This window comes from Meleagris gallopavo, chromosome 5 (assembly GCF_905368555.1).
Source record: "Meleagris gallopavo chromosome 5, MGAL_WU_HG_1.1, whole genome shotgun sequence".
NCBI lineage: Eukaryota > Metazoa > Chordata > Aves > Galliformes > Phasianidae > Meleagris > Meleagris gallopavo.
This window is the reverse complement of record NC_139408.1, coordinates 48,526,581-48,546,792: the sequence shown is the minus strand read 5'-3', so window position 1 is coordinate 48,546,792 and position 20,212 is coordinate 48,526,581. Positions and strand designations below refer to the sequence as shown.

General features: G+C 37.4%; 1 protein-coding gene across 6 annotated transcripts in view; it reads left to right on the top strand.

The window, feature by feature from the left end:
- Window positions 1–20,212, top strand: part of BEGAIN (brain enriched guanylate kinase associated) — a 138,640-nt gene that overhangs the window by 48,384 nt on the left and 70,044 nt on the right. The gene's annotated exons all lie outside the window — the stretch shown is intronic.

Here is a 20,212-nt window from a genome sequence, read left to right as displayed (position 1 = left end):
CCCTGAAATGAATTAGCTAAAAAGCACATAGCTGGGAGAAATACTGTTGTCTTGACCATTCCTGAAGCCATAGCCATGTTGATGCTGTTACAACATAAGTCAGACTTTTACTGCTGGGTGTGGAGCACAAGTTTTTATAAGGAGCACCTGAGGGAACTGGGATTGTTCAGTTTGGAGAAGAGGACACTCAGAGGTCACCTTATCACTCTCTACCTGAAAGGAAGTTGTGGTGAGGTGGGAGTCAGCCTCTGCTGCCATGTAACTAGTGATAGGACTAGAGAGAGCAGCCTGAAGTTGCACCAGGGGAGATTCAGGTTGGATATCAGGAAAAATTCCCTCTCTAGAAGAGCAGTCAAGAATTGAAAAGGGTTGTCCAGGGAAGGTGACATAGTCACTGTCCCTGGAAGCATTCAAGGAACATTTAGATGCTGTACTAAGGGACATGGTTTAGTGGGGAAATGTTGGTGTATGGTTGGACTAGACGATCTTGGAGGTCTTTTTCAACCTTGGCAGTTCTATGGCTCTATGATGTACTTTTTCCTTACCAATATATTTATTTTGAAAGCTATGAAGAAATCTTCCATTAATCTTAAAAAAAAAAATGGAAATGGTCAGCCTTTCACCATGTATCAGCCAAATTCTCTTCAAGATACTAAAAAGACAAGCATGCAGGAATTTCTTTTCAGTTCCCTTTCCAGTGGTGCCTTCATCAATATTTGCGCTGCTATGTCCCAGCAGCTGTTCTTCTGTCACAAAATGGAACAATGTGCATGGAATCCCATGACAGAAGAGTTAGCCATTCAACCCTCCATGGATGAAAGAAGCATCAGGCCTGGCAGAAACTATTCAGATTGACAAAGGAAAAAAAAAAAACAAGACAAGCTAAAAGCCACATAAGTTGTTCTAAAAGGCTAGGTCTGCTCAGTGAGTCATCAGGTGGGCACATCTAGCTCTCAAGGATAAATCAAGAATTGAAGTTTAACAAAACTTTCCACTAGAAATTGCAAAGGAGTCCTGCAGTCTGCCATTCTGTAACATGTTCTGTGTTTCACTGTCATCCTGTCCTCCCTTTACTTGTTAAGAACAGCATGAGTGAAAACTTAAATTGTAGAATCATTAATTTTTGTGGGGGTCTTTTTATTTTGATGTCTTTTTTAAGCAAATATATTATTATGTAGCATTTTTCTTCGTGTGTATTTCAGTCTGGTTTAGTTCCACCACTTTTGACAATGGCCAGAAACTAGATCATACAGGAGAAGAAGGGTGATGCAGATCACCTAGAGAGGTTTTGAAACCTTCATCCTTGAATATACCAGTTAGTTTTTATGCAAGAATGAATTTTAGAGCCAGTGTATGAGCCTGATAAGTAAATAACAAAACACCTATTAAAAAAAAAAGTTTTCTCTACAGAAAATATCAGAATATGTGTTGCTTAACAAAAAAAAAAAAAAAAAATCAGACGTTTTGAGTTAGGACAAATTGGACCACTGTTTGGGTGTACTTTCGCAGAACATCCAGCAATTCAATTACCATGGTGTTGAGTGAGGAGCATCATGGAAGATTTGTGGGAAAGCAAACTGCCACTTTTCTCTCTCCCTAGTTGTTTAGAGCAATCAGGAATAGGAAGATCCACTGGATACTTTGGGCAACATCCACTTACAGCAGGAGGGCTCAGCAAAAGAATTTGCTGATCCCAAGATAGCATTCATATCTAGGACAAATTAAATGATGGAATATTATCAGAAGCCTCAAAAAAGTCTTCTCCAGCACCGTAGGAAACCATGTTGTGAAGGGGGAATGCATATAGTTATTTTCCTTAGTTGGTATCATCTGGTGTTAAGATTCATAAAGATGTTCTAAATATTTAGAAACTCTTCTTGATATTACCAATTCACTAGACAAAAATTGCAAAGGGACAACAACTGCACTTAAGGAAAGAAAATGCTTAGGACTACTAGAGGATTACAGGTCAGCATCTATCCAGAATAATGGAGTATATTATCTTACCCAAAACAAGAGCCACTGTCTCAGTTCCCCTTACTCCTGCTCACCAGCATACTCCATCTTTTTCCTGATGCCACCATTTCTCCCAGTCCATTCCCAGCAAACCCTCCCATCCTTGGAACATTTATTTCCTCAGGATGTGGTCACTTGGGAGAGAAAGGGATTGCATTTGAGAGTTATTTCCCAGCTGCCAGCAAATTGCTGCATTTCCTTGTACTTACCCCCACCCCCCCCCAAAAAAAAAAAAAAGCTAGGCCCCACATTTACCATAAACAAGCCCTTTCTCAGTCAGCAAATGGAACAGAGTTGTAGAAGTTACTTGTATACCCCGATTTATTTTTATACATCTCAGTCCATTACATGCCATTAACTACTCACTGAAATGGTAGCTTGTACTGAATTGCATGGAATGATTTTTATTGAATATAATTACTCAACAGGAAGCAGAGAGCATAATTAATCTTAGTGCAAAACTCCATTTTAACTTGGTTGATCTAGTACTTCAGAATGTAGTTACTCCTCGATTAATTTCTGCCCTTTCATTTATGGAAGTGGATAGCCTGTATTTTCTCCAATTAGTTAAATAAATATTAAACACTCCTAAGCAGCAAATCTGAAATTGTCTAAATGTTGCTGTAATAGGTATGCTGCAAGTGCATAGATTAGCTACAGCTTAAAGCTAAGGAGAAAACTAATTGAAGTCTGGCTTGCAGTTGTATAAAATTGTTTGTTTTTTTTTTTTTTGCTTGGAACTGAGCTTTGACATTCTTCATTCCAACACAGACAGCTTTTCCAATCACTTCTCCTAGCACTGCTAAGGCACTGCCATTACTAATAATAGAGAGAAGACTGTCATGTTTTACAACAGGCACACAAATAGTATGGTTCATGGTATAGTTTTTAAGTACCCGATGCTACAAAACAAAATAATTAAAAAAAAAAAAAGAAGAAAAGAAAACCTACCAAGCTATACACCCAGAAGATTATTAACAGTAGTATATAACATTTCTTTGAGTCAGTAATTGTTCAGAGCACTTCACTTTTACTTCATTGTCCATGTGTGCAAGCAAGAATCATTTCAAATCAAGGCTATAAAGCAGGCTGAACAAAATGGAAAATAATTAAACATGCAAAACTGTATGCACTGTCAACAAGTCTTTCCATATAGTGTAATCAGCATTTCCATCACTGCTCCTTCTTACCCTACGTTATTCACATATATTTCTGCGTATAAGAGCAGCACCATTTCAGGAAGCCAGAGGCGCCAATCTCTTCCTAAAAAAAATAAATCTCACAGTAGCATATGTTGATTTGTTTTTGTGAGACCATCTTAAAAACCCCTGTTCACTTGTCTACATAACCCCAGTCAGCACACTTGCAACACAGCCTGAAATAAGTCTTGAATTTGAATTTTTTCTCCTGAACATTCCCTATTCTCTCTGACCTCACAAAATCCAAATACACCATTTCCCCATGTACAGAGTAAAGGTTTTCTATCTAAAAATCTCTGAGCTGGATTTATACTAGAAGAGGAAATAAGGTTGCTTGGTTGTGGCTCCGTAAACCTGGAAGAGCTCTGAGCACAATGCTGAAAACAAGCCATAGTGAATTTCAGAGAGCAGCCTGAAAATAATTGGTACTGAAGGGAAGTTTCGTAACTGAGTCCAGCTGTCAATAGGACCACTCAAAGTGAAAAAGTACAGCCAAAGGCTGCCAGAGTTTTGAACCTGCCCTGGAGGACCTCACTCGACCATTGAAGCCAGAGGGCTTCACACTAACATAAGTCACATCTCTAAAAATTTAATTTTATTTTGGACAGCTCATAAGAATACATCACAAGATGCTTTTTCATAGGACTGGAAGAGATTAAGTCATACAGAAAGTACTTGCAAGACAGAAAAAAAAAATTAAGAATCTCAGACTCCCTTTGTCAGCTTCTCAGCTGAGATATATTACTTAAAAAAAAAAAAGTTGCATCCTGTACTATAACTGAAACATTAGAAGTTTTCTGGTGACTTAATGTTTAACATATATATATGTTTTTGCTATAGCACTGACCTCTTCCTTGCAAGGGCCTTAGCTTAAACCAAGGCAGGGACTCCTCTGAGGGCAGCACACAGCTTTCTTGTTCAGGGAATGTATTTCTTCTTAAGGGGAATGATTTCCAATTTTTTTTTTTTTTTTTTTTTTTTTTTTTAACGCCAGCCCTGAAGGCCCACCTGCAGAGCATGGCAAAACCACATACCTAGGGAAAAGGGCACACCAACAGCACACAGGCAACCAAGAAGAGCCCATCTCCCACTAGAGTCTTGCACCGGACTTCAAGTCCCTTTGGTTCAGTTCTCTCATCCTCTCTAGGAGATATGGTGCATTTAAAACCCTAATTGTCTTGTTACTGCATTGATGAAAGCACTCTGAGGTTGGGAGCTGTAGACAAACATCATTTCATTTGTAAAGCACAAGAAGGGTGCTGTCAACCAATACATTAAAAACTGCTAAAATAACTATGACATTATTGAAATTATAGACTTGCTTTAGAGTAAAAACAATCATCCGGAGTTCAAACAGATAAGATCAGTCTTCAGGGTAGTAACAGAGCAAAAGTTCTCTTCATCTCACATATCTCCTGGGCAAACAATCCAGATGTGCTCAGTCACATCCAACCCCTACAAGGTGTTAGGGTGCTCTAACATTTCCCTCTGCTGAACTTCTGCCATTCCCAGAACCAAATCTCATGAATCAGTAGATACAGCTGACTTGAACCAATACTACTAGCATTAGAACAAACAAGATAAGGTCAGACTCCAAAGCCTGCAAAGACCTCCACTACCTGGAGATTTCTTGCTAGGTCTCGTTTATCCCCATCCTTTTTTCCTGGTTGCCTTCTCTCACCCACCTCTGTCTTGTCATGTGTAAGCAGGTAAGAAATTACAGACAAACAGAAGCAAAGATAAACACTGGAAACTAAGGTATAGCACAGGCATAAAAAGAAGCAAGCATGAACTAAGAAGGCATGTTTAGTCTTGCAATCGTAACCATGGAAGTAGTGCTAAAGACTAAAATGAAATTCATTTTAGGAAAAATCCTGATCAGTTGATTAAATGGATTATATAACAAAATAGCATAGAACAAGTTCGTGGGGCCCATAGTACTTATTTCAGTCAATTATTACTGTAAAATTTGTGAAACCTTGTATTTCTTTGTGCCTTGTTTTCTGTTCAGATTTCATCTTTATAGATTTTAAGGCTAGTTGAGAAGCTGAAGAATAAGATGTGTGTGTGTGTGTGTGTGTGTGTGTGTTTTATACACACACACGTAAGGTACAGGAGGGCAGACAATCTACTCCAGAAGAAGATAAACTATACATATATATATAGCCCATAGTCTATTCACATTGCACATTAAAAGGGACATCCAATACTTCTTCAAGCATTTGCCACTGAATAGTAAGAAAGAAGGAAATGAGGGCAATAAGCCATTCACCTTTATGACTGGCAGCAGAACCCATGCAATTCAATACTGAGTGTCCATTACAATTTTGTTGCTGTGCCTCATCCATGCAAAACAATGAGTCAGAAGATGCCCATAGTTTAGAAACCTGAAATCTACCTTCCTTACAGTGGTTCTGTATTCTACAGCGTTACATTCAACAAAATACTGGAAACTAGAAAAGCAGAGCACCTTACTTGTATTCTGCAAATACCGCCTGTGATATCACACCTGTCTCCTGAATTACAAGAACAAAACCCACTACTCTATATTATAATGCAAAAACACCCATAACCTGCTACTTAGCAATTATGAAACACTTATTGTTTGGGAAAGAAAAAAAAAAAAAAATGGAACTACACCATGAAGTATTCATTTTATAGCAGCAATGTACCCATCCACTGGCCAAAGCACTAGTGGTGGTTTGGCCTAAAGAACATTTACAAGCAATTCACCACAACACATATCTGAAAGCGCTCCAGGTTGCTTATTTAGCATTTGCATATGCACAAAAAAACACTAAAACAGGGCTAAAACAGAAAAACACTGCTATTCCACCTCTCTTATTAACCAGATGGATTTCTTGCCATGTAACACAAAAAGAGATCCAATAAAGGGTAAGAAAAAGCATATCAACTGAAAAATAATGGTCCAAAGCATATTACTTGATCAAAGACTTTATGGTTGTCATTTACCAAGAGAAAAGTATTTTTCATCCATGATTCTACGCATGCCCTTACACTTAAGGACCCAAATTTAACCAAAACTTTTCTTTTAAAGTAGCTTAATAGAGTATTTCACACAAATGAAGCCTCGCTCTGTTCTTCTAAGAGTGCAGATAGTTAAAATGTTTCAAGCTCATATTTCTCCAAGTACTCATAGTAACACTAAACAAACAGAACGAGGAACAATACCCCAGGCCATAACAAAATCCTTATTTTTAACAAAGCACGAAGTATCATTAGTCAAAAGCTTACCTAGTACAATTGCTGTAGGTTCAACAAAGTCAATCCCATGAGTTGAGGATTCAGCCCAAAGTCTGTATGTACAGAAATTCGGTTTTAGATTCTATTCATTCTAGCAAGCTCTATGGAGAAATACATTTCTTTTCTAGGAGGGTGGGAGTGATAAATGGAGCTCACTCACCTGCTGATTTCCCATGGTGCAGAGCGCAAATGAGCTTCAGGTGGAGTTTGTGGCTGCCCCCAACAACAAATAGCTGTAGTGTGTGAGGAGGCTTGACTGCCTAGAAAACTGATGAAGAGAGGAACAGGTGTGCTTTTCTGTCTCCATATTGTGTCAAACATTCTTTAACCTTTGTGTTCTAGTCCAGCCTCTCTAAATGTAAATTCCTCAGAACCTTTTCCATCACAGATCACCTGGAGAAGCACGTGCTGTACACTTCCAATTACCTTCTGAGGAGCTATATCAGGCACCTCTTTCTTCATCCTCCAAATGCTAGTGGCATCTCTGATGCATGATTCAGATAGAATTCAACAAGTACTGGGGTAGAGCTCAGTCCCCATAGCCCACCTGCACTGACTAACCTGCAGGACAAGACGTACTAGCGAAACCCTCCTAAAACTCACTGTTGTCTTCAGAGTGTGCATTGCTGGGAATGTACCTCAGAATGCTTTGTCACTTGTGATACCTCCCCAACAGTGATGGTGATTCAACTTCCTGTTTCTTGTTTATCTTTAGTTGGGATACTCTTGTATTTCCACCTTCTAATCAATGGGACTGTCCATTTTAACTAAGAGCTGTCATATTTCATTTATATTTAAATTCAATTTCCAGAGAAGGGGACCGGTTGTTTGGTATATATATTTCTGTGCCATGTTAGACAAGTTAATCTTAGAGTATGTCATTTCCATTAACACGCAAGAAAGATTTGCTTCTTTATTCACCTATGTGGTATTTGCCATATACTACAAAACCTGAACAGAATGAATAGCTATAAAAATAATCAAAAAATATTTCTGCACTCTCAAGTGGGCTCAATAAATCCAGTAACTGCATTTTTCTTATATTCCACCTTTCCTGCTTCACTTTTAGTATTGATTTACCTTGTGAGGTCCAAATGAATAGAAAAGTGTTGAGATTCATACAAAAAAAATTGCTGCCAACCCCCACAAAATAAATCCTGCATTTATAGAAATCCAGAGAGACCTCTGCTCTTTTAAAATCTTTTTTCCCACTTGTACTGAAATCATTTAACCTCCATAATCTTTAACAAAGTATTTAACATCAGTTGAAATGGTCACACAACTTTTGACATGGAGTATAAAAAACACATTTGTTTTAACGAGCTATTCCCATGCTTACTACTGACAATCAGTATACTAATTCTTTTTAACTCACGCTATAAAACAAGAAACGTGCAGAGTTAACTGAACTCATCACTAGTCAATTTTAAAGTTTTCCTTTTTCTCTCTCAGTCCTCATTTCTGTACCTTGATCTCAGTTTAATTCCTCGAAACAAATGGTGTAAGAAAAGAGCTTCTGAGAATGAAAAACAATGAAAAAGTGTTAAATATCAGAGCACTCTAACTGGTTTTGATCAGTTTGTTGGGTTTATTTTGTTGATTTTTTTTATTTTATTTTATTTTATTTTATTTTATTTTATTTTATTTTATTTGCTAACTCAGGTCTGATTAATGTGAAGCAATAGAGATGATCATTCATCACCTGGGATAGCCTTCATCAGAAAGTAGTAGTTCATGTCTCTGCCAAGGGATAAATATATAACTTGTAAGCAGAAAATTTACCTAAAAGCATAAAGCTCTTGTCATACCATAAGAAAGGATTGCAAAGCATTAGCTTTGAATATAGAAGTGGCCCATAGTTCAAAGAAATCACAATAAATCGGAAGAAACACATAGCAAAATTCCTACTGGCTAAATTCACCAAAACTGGAGTTCATCCTAAATTTTAATCATCCAAAGACTCTCCATGGATCTTTCGTAGATGTTGAGCAGCACTGCAAGCAAATGTTAGGCTGGACTCATGCCCTGCTTGCTGTTTGAACAGTTCAGAATGTCTGCTCCCAAAAGTACAGGAACTGCAATTGTTGCTGCACTTGATCACAGTAAGGGAGAAGGAGAGCAAGATTTTGCATTCCCTTCTGCTTTGTTCACTCAAAGGTCCATAGAGAGCAAAGGAACTCTCAGTCTTATCAGAAAGAGGCCAAGAAATACAGATAGTGAGCATGTTCTGGTCCTCCTGCCAAGATGTCTGGAGCTGTTAAACATACAAAAACAAGACAGGAACAAGGCACTGGGCGTTAGACCGTGAAAGGATGTCACTTCTCAGCAAGGAGAGAGTTGCCAGTAGGAAGTTGGGAAATGATGCTAAAATACACTTTGCAAAAGAGGAAGAGAGTCAGGAAGAAAAAGATCTATTAGAACAACCTATAATGACCTTAACTGGATACTCTTGTGAATAGTTAAGATAGGCCATTTGAAGGATCTGGAGGTGTAGAACAGCTGCCAAGATCCAGCCTCACCCTTTCAGCAGCAAAGGAAAAGAGCAGTTTCTTTCCTAAAGAAGACTGAGAGACTGAAGGAAAGTGAATAGTGGCTGCTGAAATATCTAACAAGATGCAATGTATAACTATACTCAGAGGCAGAAAAATAGAATACATTAGAAAAACATCTGAATTCTAATACCATGCTCAGATGTTACCAGTTGTGTAGTGGTTAGCTACGAGTCAAAGCAGCCCCTGGTGATAGTCAAGGTTTTCTTGACCCTTTCTTCAGAATAGCTACTATATAGGCAGAACACAAATTGCAGTCTTTTCTGTGATCTTGTGCTGTATTTAAGAAATACAAAAGCATGGAAAAGTTAAACCTTTCTTCATATTATACTCAGAGCTCCAATTATGCAGAGGAGATCACAGAGATGTTAGGATGGATGAAAAATGTATGAGTAACACTAATGAAGCTGGAAAGAGGTAACCCTTCAGCTCTAGAAATTCTCTTTGCAGAAAGCATAGAGAACATGCCACAATGAAAAGAAAACAACCCAAATTGTTACAGATAACCTATCTCATAATGTAGGACTCACTGTTTTCATATCTGAGCTACCTTAATCATGTCCATAACATCTTTCTGCTTAGTGGTTCTTTCTCTCCTCTCATCTCCTATTCCCAGGAGTCCCTTGCAGACAGTAATAATATTAATAAACAGTCACCAGCTTCTGCAAGCACCACTTAGGACACTGCCAGATAATTGGAGGGGAAACACCTACTTGTTGACCAAATGTTGCCCAGTCTCTGAAATTTTTATCAGCTGAGCTGAGCTGCGTTATCTTTTTATTAGACAGGATGCCTTCCCCACATAAAAACTCAAGCAGTTCCTTTAGCTAGATACAAGTCTTTGATCTACCCTGGCTTAAACCATTACTTTTTATGTTTGTGGGAGCCAAGAGGCTGCGGCTTTGGTCTGGAACAGCTCAGTAGCCTGGGGCTTTGCAAAGAGACAAAAAGCATTACTCAGCTACTAAGTAGTAGCACATTTCTGGCAAAAGAGATACCTTTTAGCAGAGTTTGTGGGAAAGTTAAAGTGTCTGTAATTAGGTGAGACTGAATAAAGTACAGCCTTTTATTTACAGGTTCACCTTTTAATAGCTCACCCCAACACTTGACCTCTGCATCCCTAGAAGATTTGATCATATGGGCTACAAGATACTTTCCAACTCCTTCAAGACTTGTGCAGAACTTCAGTCTACACTGGGGAGTATTACAGTGCTAACTTTTAGCTGAGTTGGGAATTTGATTCTAATCACTTAGAGTTGTTAAACCTTGCAAATGTATGAACCAGATTTCCAGGTGTCTTGGCCTTCTATCTTATAGTAATTTTTGCCTTAATGGCTTCCAGTAAGTGTTCCTGTTTCATTCAAGGGGATCAGCTACCAGATTTGGTTTCTATGTTTTTACTGTAAGAAGTTAATAGTGTTACAAACCTGGGGTCCAATTAGCTATGAGTTGCACTTGGCAGCAAAATCCAAAACAGTATATTGAAATGTCAATTGTTTGCACAGCCTGGATAGCATAAGCTTACTACACCTAAAGTCACACATTCTTGCTCTTCTGATATTTGACCCAAATCATATTTTGGGTACAAAATGCAGTCACTCGATTTCCTCAAGTGTCATAGAATCATAGAATTGTTTGAATTGGAAGGGACATTTGAAGGCTATCTAGCCCAACTCCCCTACAAGGAACAGAGATATCTACAGTTACACCAGCGTGCTCAGAGCCTTGTTCAGGCTAACCTTGATTGTCTTCAGGGACAGGGCATCTATCACCTCTCTGGAAACCTATGCCAGTGTCTCACTACCCATTGTCCTTAACCAAACATTGAGCCATTGATCACCACTCTCAGTACAATCTTGCAACCAGCAGAAGAAGTCTCTGGGTACATCTTTGCCAGGCAGTTCTGTATCTGTTCAGACTCTCACAGAGTTCCAAAATCCCAAATGTAGGCAACTGTAGGACTGGTTGGAGAGAACAACCCTTCTATATTCCTCCATTGAAGGCAGGCACCTGAACTTCAGCCAAGTACTACTTCAGAGCCTGTCTCACCTTTAAAGCTTGATGCTCTGAATATGAGAGGTCTTTTCTGTATCTTTGAATTTTCACCGTTCCACAATCTGCATTTATATCTCTGCAGCTTTAAAAATATACATTAGTTTGCTGTTATCTTACTTTGACATTGTCAATACTGAATAAAACAGTCCCGTGCCTATGACTCTGCATAAAGACTGAGACTGCTTTGTGCAGCAGACTCAGTTCTGGCATTCAAAAGGAAGTGTAAAAAGTATAGCAGGAGTTAGCCAAGTAGTGAGTAGACTCACCTGAACATATACATTTTTTAATTGCTAAATGAGACATGTTCTATAACACTTAATATGTTTTTTTTAAGGAGATAATTCATTCAATTCACAACAAACGTAATTGTGCTCTGATTGCTCACACCTGGCAATTTTGCATTGCTACTTTTTCTCTTCACAGCACATTCTAAGCATAGAATGGGCCTTGTGCCAGACATACTATATGTTTCAAGCTCTAAAATAAATAGAATAGGATTTGCAGAGCCAGCTCTAGACATAGACAAAGTATGCAGTTGCAGGAGCATGTGTCTGAATTCGCCTCTGCCAGAAACCTGCCACTGCTATTGCCAAGGGAAAAGCTGCTGGAAATAGGATGAAAACTATTGTTCATCTCTTTGCAGAAGCAGCAGTTGTTGCCCCTGGCCCTGGCACCATGTCTGCTTCTCCATCTCAGCACTGCCCCTTCTTCTGGCAGCATTCATCCATGGGGAGGTGAAAATCTGCATTGCCTTCAGTTCTGAGCTTGGTCTGGCTACTGTATATTCCAGATTCTACATTTTAATTGATATTTTTGAGGCTTCAAGCGGTATTCAGGATAATACAACAATTTTCAAGTCTTCCCATTAGTTAGTCTGAAATTCAACCCCAGACAAATCCAAGAATATTGGGTTGTTTTCAACGTACCTCAAAGTCTGCATCTTTCAGATATTGTCTTTTCCTTCCTTTTTCTTGATTTTGCAAAAGATTCTCAACTCCAGTGACCCTCCTAGAATCTTTCTCAAATTTTCTGTTGTCTATTGGAGTCCCATACTGAGATAAGGAGTCGTTACACTGTGTGCTGTTTACCCAAATCCTACGAGACTGCACCTCCCTCAATGAACTAATACTTTAAATAGATGAGAAAGGGAATAGGTAGGAGACTCGTTCAAATGATAGAAGTGATTTTCTCTACATAGGGAGCCAAATTGTTTATTTGACATACCCAAGAGTCTAACGTAGCAGTGCATGGCATAGATAAGTGCCTTTAAATTGAATAGCATACCCTAAGAAATCTAAAATAATGGAAGACACATAAAACTAGAGAGAAACAATTGCAAATAGCCCCACTGAGTATTAGATGGACTAAAATAACCTCTATGGATATACAAAAGATAAACTCCATGCCAATCGACCCAGGAAATTCCACTGAATTATTTCATCAGAGGTACGGTCAGAGACGAATAACTTCTCCTCTAAGAACTGAGTTTATCAAAAAGAATCTAAAACTATGGTGGCAGACAGAGGAGGAGGACCTGACAGTTTTCCTACCAGTCAGAAGAAGAAAAACAATTTCTGGAGTGAAATCTAATCTCTCCCTTTTTAAAAATTCCTTCATCTAACCTCCAAAGTACAACACAAAAATATTTCAGATACTTTAGGGCTGTTGTTTACATGCATATTTACCAGTTCTCCAAAGTACAACACAAAAATATTTCAGATACTTCAGGGCTGTTGTTTACATGCATCTTTACCAGTTCTCCAGAGAGCAGATTTCTGAAGTGGATCAGTCCATGCTTAATTTTCTCAGTAGAAGGGATATTGAAATGTATCCACAGGGAATGCACCCATTCTCTTCAGGGGTAAAAGATAAGGGTTGTGTAGACAAAGCAGAAATAAAATCTGAAGAGATGTAGAATACTCAGCATTTCTATTGATTTTAAGCTGCCTGGAAGCAACCTCGGAATGTTTCTCTAGATATTATCTTTGTAATCATAGTATACTCAATTCAAAATACAACCGCTCTGTTTCAGTGCATTTGTATTGCATACAAGTGAAAGTGTTGGACTGATAAATGGTTTGCTAGCTGAAATCAGATGACAAATTAATTAGCTGCATCAGTTTCTGAAATGTAGAATGAAATGTGCCTTCTCTATAAAACTTTCTCTCTTTATGAATCCTGTCATTGGCAGCTCTAAGCTGGTGCTTGGTTCTGATCTCCCACAAATACCAATTTACTTGACTGAAGGGAGTAAGATCTGGAAGGGCTGAGATCCATTATTAGAATAAATCTGTTGACAATGGCCATTTTGTGAAAAAAGCAATTTAGGAAAAAAGGCATTTAAGAGCATGGACAATTTGAAACAGTTATCTGCAGTTACAGGCAACAGCATACTCCATCTTGTAAGTGTTGGGTTTTTTTTTGTCAGCTACTCTTATTGCAAAGCTGTTCCAAAATCATGTTGTTCCATCATTAGAAAATTTCTGATTTCCAAAAGAAAGTGTAATCATGGACAGTTCTGCTCTCTTGTTCTTAAGCCAACACTTTTCTTAAGAAGAAATAATTATATCTCCTCCCTCTTATCTTTAAAAGTGTGGCCACATCCTCTCTGTCTTCCTTTTTGTGAACTGACCTAAAGCCCCTTTGTTTTGAGTTTTTTTCTCCAACATACCTCTAATGTCTCCTAAAAATGCTTTTTTTCCTAAGTCTCTTCCAGAATGAATTCCTGTCTCGAAAACATGTGAGTGTGACAATATTCCAAAAGAGACAGCACTTCCCTCTCTTGCTGAAACACCTCATCCAATAATTTATTGGAACTGCTCAGAAAACAGATCTTTAGCCTGTGTATTCAGTGTGAAAGTTATTGATCTTTCAGATTTAATTTAGGACATCCAAGGCGAAGCAATTAAAATATTCTATTCTGAAATGTTGGCTTTATTGTACTTATCACGTAAGGCAAGTGCTATTTTAAAAAGATGTCTCGTAATTATTAGTTCTTTCAGTTTCTGTGGAGGCATCAGTCACAGACTGCTGGATCTGTGCAAGTGCAGAACAAAGTCTTTGCACAAAAGAGCTGCTATTCTCACTAAAGTTAATCCAGTTCTTTATTCAGTATAATTTTATTCACACATTCCTATGCCTACTTAAAAATGTCATCTTGGATTTTGGAAAGGTATGAAATAAACACACAAGCACAGCTGATGTCTGCAGTAAATACTTTCATATATTTAGAAAATACTTCTTATGTAGTTCATTTTCTGGAGCACAACATGAGTCAGTGATGATCCAAGGTTCCTAAACTTAGAGGCTTCAAGTAATACTGGGAAAAAAAAAAAAAAAAAAAAAAAAAAAAAAAAAAACACGCAAGAAAAAGGGAGAATTAAGCTGATAATAAAGGACTTTGAAGGTAGCTTTTAATGTGCTACGGTTTTATGCAGCTGATGTTCTGAGCAACTATAGTATTTACATACTAGAAAACCAAACAATTTTCTCCACGTTTTTCTTATTAAGACATAAAAATTCATTTCTAGAAGTCTTTTTGTCCAGATACCTACTACCAGCTACCCCAAAATGCTTTCCACGTTGAAAAAACATGGTTTTGTTAAGGGTCCTCTGAGAGGGCTACTGAAGCAACATTTTTGCCTGAAGTCAAACCATATAAAGGAGATAGACTTGGAGCTGCTGCTGAGATGCTGGAGGAAAACTTTTATGATAGGAATAAACTAAGCTAAAGTGGTTAATGATGGCCTAATTACATGAAAAGTACTTATTCAACCAGTCAAAGAAGAGAGCCAAGTAGAAATGTAAGGAAGAACAGCCCTTAGGTCAGTCTGATACTTGCTTTGTACACATGGAAAAACATTCCTCATGAAAACTTGATTCTAACATCACACAAAAACTCACTCTCAAAATAAATGCCCCAGTGAAGTGGCTCTTATCACTAAAAGCACTGGAGAGCCATTACTAAAACTATAACTTCATGGAACAAATAAAACACGTAAGCAAGTATAGTTTGGATGAGAAATATCTACCGATAATGGGTATATTTTTGGCATCTATACAGTATATTTATGGTTATTGATTCCCTTAAGAAAAAAAGAATGCATTTAAGCAGTGTACAAACTATCAACTGTCACTGAATTGCACTGCAAAGATGATCTATAACCTTGAAAAGTGTGACTGCTTTTCTTCTACAGCAATATATTTTAAACTGCAAGGCAGCAAGCTAGCTTATGCTTTTCACAGTATGCAGATAATCAGCTTCTCAAGTAGGAAATTCAAAATGAAATATTATTAACAATTTATTGTTATTTCCATGTAGATACTGAATGAATAATTCCTATCATATTTTTCCTTAGTTGCAGGAGGGAGTGTTTTTGCACCTGTTTCTCTTTTCTCAAATCTAATAATCAGTAAAATTGCACTCAGCCAGCTGTTGAATTTCAGTTCTGTTAGTATATTTCATCTGTTTAAAGACTGACAGAATATGAAGTCATATAGCTGCAATAAAATGCAACATTGATACCAAGAGAAGTTATTGCCAACCTTACGAAGATTCAGATAATCTTGGATTGTGCTGAAATGCCTAATTAGATTGAAGACGATGATAGATATTCATATGGAAACTAAACTAAGAGTAGCTAAAATCAGTAAAAAATTTGGAAATAATGTGGACTGCTTCCAGGGATTCTTTGAGAGCTTAAACCAGCATCTAATTATAAGAAATTTATGTAAAACCAATTAACTCATGTCTTCTCCTGTGGAATTGTTCACAAAGGGTATGAAATGTTCACACTTTAAGAACAAAAAGCTCGCTTATTCATCTAGTCATAAATCCTTGCATCTTTTTGGAACACCTTTACTGAACCTATTGCCTTGTGTTTGAATGGAACATAATTTCTTTTTTACACATGTAGCTGAAGGCATCGACAAACAAAATAAAACATTGCAGGTAGCTTCAAACACACCACAACCGTTCTATTGGCATGCCTAATACAGAGATGATTATTCATTCAGGTTTTTATAGTTTAAGCATGAACATTTAACCCTAAGGGTTTATATATTACTTAGCAACACGTACTTTCTAAAGATAGTGGATTTAAATTGCATACATATGCATACATGTATACACATCTGTGTGTACACATACACACTTCACACAGGAATGCCCATACAGTTTAGTAAATATAGATAAAAAAGTAGGCATGTTAGTTATGAATACCTGGTATCATCATTGATAGCAGAGTTCACTCAATTTTCCATTAAGAGAATGCTTAACACTTTGCAAAATTTAACTGTATTAATTGGATCGCTGTATGCCATATTTTTATGTTCAAATGGCTTAGGTATTTCCAAAAATATAACTACTGAAAAGAATAAAAAGTTGTTTTAATCATAGATAAAAAATAGACTATGATTTTCTTCATTAAAAAAAGTCTTCATATCTGTTTGAGTTGTAGTAAGGACCTAAAATATGCAAAAGAAGCCTTCCAAGGTGCTAGGAATAATATATTTACCAACACTCAGAATTGCACATTTTAAAAGTATCTGAAAAAAAAAGGTACGTCGTTAACAGAGATATGTAAGTTTGGTCACTAACTTCTGTGTAGATTGAGCTCAGCTAAGCATGCTCCAGCTAAGAGTTTCTGAGATCAAGCAAAACTTCCTCCCTGACTCTTTGTGGCAGTTGAACCTTTCTATAATGTCTGGCTTCCCAAGAGTAGATAAAGGGATGGGCTTTTCACCTCTAATGCTGAAGCTAATGCTGAAGTACCAAGAGGAGCATGGCCATACCAGAAGTGTATTGAACAGGGACTGCAGTAACTGGGGAGAAAACGAAACAAAAGCGGGTGAAGCTGGAGATGAAGAGAAGTCATGGCACTAGCTTGTTAGAAGAGTGGAGTAGAAAGAAAGATAAGGATGAGGGAAAACGTCATTTTGGTACCAGATCATAAGCTCAACCAGGGGGATACATGATTCTATAGGAGCCTGTTTTTCAATTAGGAAATTGTATTTAAAATATTCATGAAGATATATTGTTAAAGTCCCTGCAGCACTTTTACATTATTTAATGCTGTGGTCATAGATAGTTCTAGGTAACTCCAGAAATAGAACTGCCACCCCCTCAAAGAGAATGGATTGTTTGACATTTTTATCAGCCCCAGCCTTTGTTCCATGAAGATGACAGCCAGTTACCTACTTTGGCAAGACTGGTAGAAAAGTAGGTAGTGAGTGCAGCTGACAGCACCTCACAAGTCTGTGATGCTAAATCAGCACCACCACGTGCTCCTTCAATGAGGACGGGATGTGGAGGTAGAGTCGTGACAGTATGTTCCAAGGTGTCCCTGCAGCTCTTCCAGCTTTTTCTGTCAATGGTTATTAGTGTTTATAAAAGCACAGCCCTAAAATAGCTACATGATGTTAATAGAAGCAAAAATAGCTATTCTTCTGCTTATGTTCTCTCATACTGGGGCAAAGTTGGGCTAAGTTGGGCAAGAACAGGAATCATAATAGCACAATCCAGTTTAAGGGTGGCATTCAAAACTCTCTCAGGTCACACACTGAGTTTAAACTAAAATCAGACCAGGACATATTCTTTCCCATCTACAGAAAATCCTTCTGAGTTTTCACAGGGGAAAGGTTTGGCCTTCTGCCACCCAACCCAATGAATTGGTAGTTGCTCCTCTCTGGGCAGAGAAATAAAGTGTTGATCATATTTCACTGAGAAATCCAATTTTTTATTTTTCCAAATTGGCTATACGTATGCAGCTATCATCTGTGATTATTGTCAGATAAGCCACAGACAATATGTGAAGTAACATACTGAATGTTCTAGGACAAGACAAGGAAACAGACTACTGCAACAGTATGTCCAAGCTCAAACCTCACTTGTCACAGGAGTCTGTTTTAATCACATCAGTGAGAGATAAAGAAAGCTCTATAGAAAGGAAAGGAAAATGAGTAACTCCACTACATCATAGCACAATGAAAAGTCATTTTAATGTTTGGTAATCTGAAATGCTTTATCGTCAGTTTGTTGGGACAGATATTTTTCCCTTAGCAAACTGCTGGTTTTATACCATGACTATAAAAATACAAAATTAATAAGTTTTTTTTATTTTTCAGTAGTTACAACTTTCTTACAACTGTTGTTTCAGTGACAGTGACAGATGTGGGAAAATTTTCCTTTATTTTTCCTTTAAAATTCATAGTTTCTTTAGACAAAAATACGTATGCATATCTTGCTGATTACTAATTTGCCAGTGGTAAAACAATATCCCGTGTAAACTGCAAAAGCTGAGAAATCAAGTTTTGTTTTTGAATATCTGGCAAATAAATAAACCTTACAGCTACTAATTATTTTTAAATCTTGCACATGAAAATGTGATTACACTCACTACAACTGACACTGATTATTGAAGACAGGATGTTATTAAGTCACTTTGGAGAGCTTCTGTAAGACCCACCACATTTCAAGCAGAGCTTTTCTTAACTACATTATCTCATTTATGGAGCAATTACACAGGACTTGCTGTTTGAAAATGTCAAGAAAAACATTGAGCAAACAACTAAAGTGGAATTTACACTCCTCCGCTCTCTATCAAATCATGTCAACTTCATAGACTTAAAATATTCTATCAGGATTTCCTACACCGAAGCTATTTACTGCGTATCAGTAAAAGATACGAGAGAGGTTAGTTTAACAAACGCTACATGGAATAATGCAGATAATGGATGTGAAGACTGCAGAGATTTGTCCATGTTGAGATAATGTTTTTGCTTCAAGAACACCACATTAATTAATTCTGTGGATTTGAAAACCAAGCAAAAGCATTTCAAAATTTGGAAGTTAGGAAACTAGTATGGAGGATTTCTCTGTGAACTAGGGAGAAATGTGCAAAATGCAATGGTTTCAAAAATCTCCATTGATTCTGGAAAAATCTGTGGCTGAATTCCCCATTCTTGTTCAAAATTAAGATTTGACTTTTAGGAGTAGTTTACAATTCCATATGCAGATGCAAAGTAGATGGCCAGATAGAGACCATTTTTAAATACCCATTCTTACCGTGGACAGTTTTCCTGCCACTCATAGTTGAGAATGAATATATAGAGTAATACTGCAGCACTGATATGTACTAAGTCGACACCTATCGATTATGAGATTTATAGTTCATCTGAGTACATCAGGAAAGCTGTTAGAGATACATAATGCAAAGTAATACAGACAACTCACTGAAGAATCGATGATGCTGAAATAGTGCAGATTTCAGACATTTGTCCTCAGCTCTACTTTGAATTAAATTAATATTGCTGTAAGTTCATGTGACAACAGCACTTAAACTTCAAGCCATCTATTATTTCTCTGTATTCACTTTGATTCTTCATGTATTTAATCCAAGTCTAGTACAGAAGTTAAAAGATATTTGGAATAGTCCTCAATTTCTCTATGAATAACTCAGTGGCACAACTAGATTGATGTAGTGGAATTCACATAGTTCTTTTCCTGTAAGTACTCTAAAAAATCTTGCTGCTGGTACTTCTTAAAGTGAACCCATTCTCACGTGGACTTAAAGTAGCAGAGTTCTCTCTATTCATAACTGTGGAGATTCTCTGCTGCTCTCTGTTGCACAGCTATTGGTCCTGAAACGTGTCCCTGTCTGTAAAGATGTGTTCATAGGGACATCTGAAAGGTCACCACTAATTGACTGCAAGGTAGGATTTTCTGTATGTACAGTGATCAATGACCACAGGGAAAATTAATGCAAAAATTCTGTTTCATAAATACGAATGTGCTTGAGTTAGGAAAACCTTACCTTTTATTTTGTTTATCCTTCAAGGCATTTAATGCGCATTTCTAATATTGCAAAGCAACAAAACAATACCATTTGGCATATTCTATGTGGCCTAATACTGCTGTTCTTACTCAGATTTTACTCAGGAAAAACAATCTTTGACTTGAGTGACAATTTGCTTGACTAAGGATTGAACAGATCATTTTGAATCTTACCAGCATTGCTTGATGTTAATGTTGGACAACAGATCTCACTGCTAATTTGCTTGTCTTGTTGGCCTTTTCTTGGGCTCAGGATCTGCTTTTGCTGTGTGTTATTTGTGGCTTATTTTGCTTGT